A 7,055-nucleotide genomic window follows, 5' to 3' on the forward strand; every position below is an offset into this window, starting at 1 on the left:
CCTCTTTCACCCAAGTTCTATTCCACGGGCTCAATAGGATTAGTGTGATTCTCAATAGCCCTTCCTAGGTCATCCTTCATAATAGCTTATTATTCAAACATCTCCACATTCTCATCCTCCCCATCATAGCTAAAATCTTCTCCATCTATATAGTCTACACCCTCCATGTCCTTATTTTCCATTTTTTCCTTGTCTTCAGTTTCTACCTCAAGAAATTTGTATTACTTCAAGCCTACATGAATTTCCATCTTTTCATCCTTCTCTTTCTTTTGGTCTTTTCTATTATGAATCCTTTATGATATGTTCTTAGTAGAGGTATCCTCTTTTTTGCCTCCTCTTCCCATAGTAATCCTATATTTTCTCTCTTCGTCCTTAGTGTCTTTATTGTCAACATCAATGATGTCTCTATTAGTCTTTCTCTTTTTAGGAGTGGAGCCTTAGCTACTTTACAAGGGATTCTTCATTTGAGAAGGGGTTTTCTATAAGGCCACTAGTAGATATAGATGGTTCATTAGTGGTCTTTTTTTGGGTCCTAGGTTTGGATTTCTCTTTGGTTGGGCTCATGATAGGGGTTGGATTGAACTCATAAATTCTTATAGATGAGATAGTCCCAACCAACTATTTTCCATGGCTCAAGCTTTTGCTAAAACTTGGGCAATGGTAAACTACATGGTGGTATAAAACAAAGATTAACCCTTTGGTGGAGAAGTGGGTTGTCACCATTGTCAATGCTACCTTTTAAAGAGGAAACCAGAAAGAATGAGACATTGATTTTTCCCTATGATGTAGGAAATTAAATAGGGGGAAGTAGTAGGCATGATAAGGATAAAATATCCCTTTAGACATAAAATATTTCATAACCCAGAGGAATATAATAGAAAAAGGAGGAGGTGTCTAGAAAGTTTGTCATACCCATTTTTTGTATTCACTCATTTTTCCTTCTCATTGTCACCAACAATTTTTTTTATATAGTTTCTGTACTTTCCCTTTTATTTTCTTTTTACACCCAATGACCTTTAGTTTTCAAACCAACGACCTTTACAATAAGCTTCAACATCACTAAAACCTCAATGCTGCCAATAGTCACAATACCTCTTTGCCAAGAGTTGGAAAACCTAGAAGAGAGCTCCATGTTGAAACCCCTTATAGCTTCAATAAATTGGTTAAATCCACATCTTGAAAGTACTTCCAAATTTCCTTGTTTTTATTTCAATTCCATAATTTCCTTTTTCTTCACTTTCTTAAGAAATCATTCCATGTTCCTAGTTTTACCCAACTTGTGGAGAACTTCCTAAATATCCTTCTAGTTTTACCTAACTTTTGGAAAACTTTCTAAATATCCTTATTATCTTCAATGGAGGAAATGTTCTAAGATACCTCATAAAATGATACTTTCTCCATAGGCTAACTCCTTTTTCTTAAAGAAGAGAACCAAATAAGTTCAAGAATGGTGTAGAATTTAAAGTTTTTTCAGCCTTAATAGATCATGATTTAATAATTCCTCAGTGAGGCATTTCCTTGTAAGTGGAATTCCTAATTTTCATTAAATATTATGTAACCCACACTAATATCTTTGGCACATTTAACAATTAATGAAGAATTGGAAACTTTTCTTAATTCTCCATACTTTTCTCTATCCTTACATCTATAAATTTATTTCCATAGATTTTCATTAAAATCAAGAAGGGGGCATGTTTTAATGATGACATTATAATTAAAATTGGGAAAGTTGATCATAGCTTACATACCAAATTTAGATATACTCCTAAACTTAGCAATCACCTGCTTCTTACCAGTATCTTTTTCAAACCTTGGAAACTTAGCTTTCCCAACAATAATCAAAAGTTTCCACTTAGTGATGTACCTTTGATAATTGAAGTTGTCTTGAATCAAAATAAAAAATAGGTTAATAGTATTCATAGTTAAATAATCAGAATAGACCTCATTAATCTTCATATTTCTAAACGTTTTTTTAGTTTTTATCATGAATCAATATAATTTTGAGTTGATTTGGGAAATCAACATTAGTAAGAACTTTACCTTCCTAGAAGCCCAAACACCAATTGGCAATGTGGTTCATTGTTCCATTTCCTTCTCTTATAGTATGTTTAATCTTGACTTCCCTGAACATAGTTAGCCTACTTTTATAGTCCTCCATAAGGTTGAGAATTTTCGAAGGACTATTAGCTTTATTTAAGAGGATATCAACAATGAGTTTCAAATCCACTTCCAAAATGACTTTGTTGCCCTTAGCTCTTACAGAGATTTGATACCTTGCCACACAGCCATCCCTTCAACATAGTTTTTTACCTACAATATCATCCATCATTATTGAGAATACTTTCCACACCGAGTCATACAATATTTTTTTATAGATTTCTTTTATACATCACCAATAATTCTTGCTGAAGGAGCACAAGCATATAGTGTTGTGAGACAGTATTGAAGGAAAAACCTCTTAAATCCTTTCTCTATCATTATATCTCTTGCTTCACACTTACTAGCTATAGCTAAGGCTTCATTCTGAACATACAAAGAAGGGATAATATTTATCATGTCATGCATTTTTCAATTCTTTACAATAATTATAAGAGGATAAAAAATCTTAGCTTGCAAATTCAAAAGAGAAATGATAATATAGATAAAGTCTAGCTTCGAATGAAGTGTCTTTTATTTACTCATGTCTACCTATGCAAATCTACACAAGACTTTGAAGAATTAGTTACATTTAGAATTACTTTCTTATCAAAACTTGGTTTAACGTTGAAAGAAATCCAACTAGTGCAATTAAATCAATGAAATAGGAATAGAAAAGTTGTCTTGTTTTTTATGTATTAGATAGAAGGGTGGCTAACCTTGTAGTATAGAAGGTTGGAGAGTAGCCAGTAATTACCCCTTACTATCTAACCAATATCTTTTCTGGACATTGAAAACATCTTAGCAATTAATAACATAAAAAGGAACTTCTTCATAAAGTATCAACCAAACTATCCTTAACATACATATGATAATAAAAGGTAACCCAATAGAATAAAATAAAAGTGTTGCTCTTAAAATGCTTAACATCTACTATAACAAAAAATTCCACAAAGGGGATGAAGTTCACAATTAACCATAACATAACAAAACAAAAAAAGAACAAAGGAACAGGGGCTAGTTTCCATCTTTCTCCTTGAGGTTGTCCTCCGCCTCATTAGAATCCTCCATGGTCAATTTCCCTACCTCCTCCTTGATAGGTTTTCCCAGTAGAGTCTTGAGCCAATCATCTGCCAGGAAGTTGTAGACAAAGTGGGTTATCTCTCTCTCTTTTCCCTCTTCCTTCTCCTCCTTGTTCACCTACATAAATTATAGAGTGGTTGTCACAAAATGCATGACCTTCATAGAGAACTTAGCAAGGGTTCCAACTTTATAGAATAGGGCTTCCTAATTGTCAGTGAGATCATGCATGGATTTATCCATCCTATCCAACCAAGTCTTTGTTTGATCCTACCCATGGTTTTGATGCTCTTTCATCCCCTCATCCTTAGTAGCATCCTTCATAGGGGAGGTGATATTGTCCCCCATGATTTTATATAGGGATAGTTTGATTTTTAGGGTGTTTGAAATGTGTGAAGGGCTGGGAACATCCTTAATACTCCTAGAGCCAAGGCATATAACTTTCCTCCTACTCTTGGTGGATTTCATTTCAGTCTCTGTGGATTGAGACCTCGCCTCTTGTTTGGGGTTTTTCTTAAATTTTTCTATTTTAAGCCTTTAATTGGACCTCCTAGAAGCTTTACTTCTCTACCCAATATCAGTATTAGAGTTAAATACATTGATTTTTTTCCTATTAACTAGGGGATTTTTGTCCACCTTCTTTGAGGCTGAACTAGGGCTAGCATCTATAGAAACTTCAGGCGTAATCATGGTAAGGGGATTGACTAAAAGAGATAATTTGAGGATGAGTTACAATTTATAGAGTTTAAAAATGAAGACCTATTGTAGAATATAAAATGGTCTTCCTTCCTCCCTCTTTACCCTAACATTAAAAAAACTATCCTCCATCAAATGCAAAATAAGGTGGTGGAACGAGGTCAAGTCTTGGTTTAGAAAGTGGTTTAAAATAGGAAAATGGTAATAGTACAATAGCTAGAATTGGTCTTCAAGTGTAATGTAGTGCATAATTGTATAGCACACTATGTCCCAAGGTTTGGGTAGGTCCTATATTGAGAAATCACCCTGCATGCAAACAAGATCCTCCTTAGGGAAGAAGAATTTCCTCAAGCTCCTTTCATTAGAAACTCTAGCCTATTTACACCAACTACTTCCATCAAGAGACAAACCACCAATCATCATGATGAGCTCCTCCGTCATTTCAAAAACCACCCCATTAATGTTTACCTTCCTATTATTCTGGAGGTATTAAAAAATTGCTCAAAAACATGCTAATCACATCCTTCAATGACCTCCATTAATGGTACCAGACCACCTTCACAAAAATAAACCCATGCCACCTCACTATCCATGATATAGTCTTAAATCTTATCCAATTTAATGTAATCACTAGGACCCGTGACTTCACCAAGCTCAACCACCAAGTGCTTAGTTTGCACCAGCATCACCTTGTTGTTAGATAGAACTTGGATGCCAAGGCACTTTAAAGATATATTGCTCTAAATAAACATAAGGAAGCTCAATTCCCATCATAAAATCACAAGGAATCATGATTTCCAATATCCCTTTGATTTGAGCATGTGTGAATGATACCTTTCCCATCAAAGTTAACTATTTCTAGTTGTAACCCTTATGTGTAGATTAAAGCATAAGGGAATTGCCATTATGTTTATTCACAATGCACGTCCTTGGAAATTTTATCTTTCTAAAAAAATCCACATGGATTGTACTCTCGCCATTGTAATTAATGCTTATGGCAAGGGAACCCCAAGTGAAAATAATCACAAAATATTTCCAAATATTGTATAGACTTTATAGCCTTCAACCCAATGATTTTACCACCCTCTTGGATCCATACAAATATGTCACTTGTTGTGCTTCATCATATTGTGCTACAATGAATACATTCTCTTTCAACCATTATTTGTGTGAATGGTGGGGTTTGGCTAACGTAATCCCAATCCTTTATTCCTTCCATGTTATGACTTATTTAGCTAGGTCATTTGTAACTCTATTTCATTTTTGATAGATGTGATGTACGTGGAATTCATGAAGCCCATCCAACAAGATGCAAATTTTCTCTATTGTCAGTTTGATCTTCTAGCTACTTTGACCTTCACCCTTCACAACTTTAATTATTAACCTAGAATCACCCTCGATAACTAGTTTTTTAATTCTTCTAGTATTCACTCTCCTCATTCCCCATAATAGAGCCAAAGCTTCCACTTCGTTATTTGAAGCCCCACCACATCTCCCAACATAAGAAACTACTAGCTTTCCAATATTATCCCAGAGAACAACACCAACTGCAGTCCTTTTAGCAATGGTCAAGCCATCAAAATTGAGTTTTATCCATATTTTCAAAGGGGGGTGCCAAATCATTTTACTTCTAGCAAAAATTTTAGAATTGTCAAATCTTGCCACTTGCAGAATTAAGTCCCAAGAAGCAGCCCATCTCAATGTCAGGTCTCATTACATTCTTTTAGGAGCCTAGTCACTTATTGAACCACCAAGCTAGGAGTAGCTTTGTCTCAAAATATATGGTTGTTTTGTTCTTTCCAAATTTACCACAACCCATACGAGGAAAGAATTTCCAACAAGTGTTAAGGTATGGGTGATTAGAGGGTCAAGGAGAGTCATGAGGAAACTAAATCAACCAAAAAAATTAGGAGTAAAATCTTCAACCCTACAACACCTGAAACCATTGTAGGTTTCTCCCTAGAATCCATAGGAATATTAGATCTAACAACAACCTCCAACCAGTTTAGTTTCAAAAAATCAACACTTTTGTGACCCACATCTTCTGTGGGCCTCAGAGGGCGACATTCCATACATGTTGAATTATTAGGAAAAAATGACTTAGATGAGTTGAGATCCCAAATGGAGATGGACCCTTCCCAAGCATTATGGGTTTTAGTAGAGACAACTAGAAGGAGGTTCGAACAAGGCTGCACTAGCTCTAATAGAGGGGGAATTGGAGGGGGCAGGGAGGGTGGAAGGAAGTTACCTTGTTACAGGAGAAATGTGGGTTGGAATGAAGGGTATGCTCATATTTTCTACCCAATTATCAAGGTTTGAAGGATGATAAAAGATTTATTATGTAAATATCATCTTTCCACATTTAGGAGTGGGTGAGGAAGTTGTTGAGATGAGTGAATTAGTGTTTTTTTAAATTTCTAAAGGAGAAGATGTTTCACTATTAGATTTTATCAAGTCTGATAGAAATTAGTGAAGACTCATTCAGAGTGTCTAGGAAGGAAGCTCAGAACTATTAAATTTTCTAAAAAAAATCTTGTTTAATATGATTGAAAAATCTAATGCCTAATATACTTATGTGTACTTTCTTTCTTGTTTTTGGGTGATTAGTATTTAGGTGGGAGATTGGTAGGTGTATAAAGCCCAATCAATTTCATAAATTTTATTGCGGTTGAATAATATTCTTATTAGCATGATCAATCCCTTGGTTGTAATTGTAATTTAAACTCATGGTTTTCCATATTCTCTAAACTGAAGATAATCTATACACTGATTTGGTTGTTGTACTACAATGTGAGAAATCAGAAAAATTGAGAATCATAGGTTACTAATGTGGACGTAGCCTAATAAGATAAACAAGTATAAAATTGTGTCTTGTCTTTGTATCTATATTTTTTTTCGTTTTAATTTTACTTTTTCATTCATTTCTTTTTGCACTTTCCTTTTAGCTTTAAATGTAAACAAGTCTTGCCAAAAGATAGTTTCACATCGTAGAAGGCAAGTCTATTTGGTTAGTCAATACAAAAAATAAGGCATCCCAAGTTGTGTTATTGGATTTTGGTAATTTCTTAATGCTGACCAATGATGGTGATGATGTGATTTGAGATCACTCTAGACATTATAAAAGAGTTACTCTATCACCATGT

This window comes from Cupressus sempervirens, chromosome 3 (genome assembly GCF_028749045.1).
Source record: "Cupressus sempervirens isolate cs-2001-9-10 chromosome 3, ASM2874904v1, whole genome shotgun sequence".
NCBI lineage: Eukaryota > Viridiplantae > Streptophyta > Pinopsida > Cupressales > Cupressaceae > Cupressus > Cupressus sempervirens.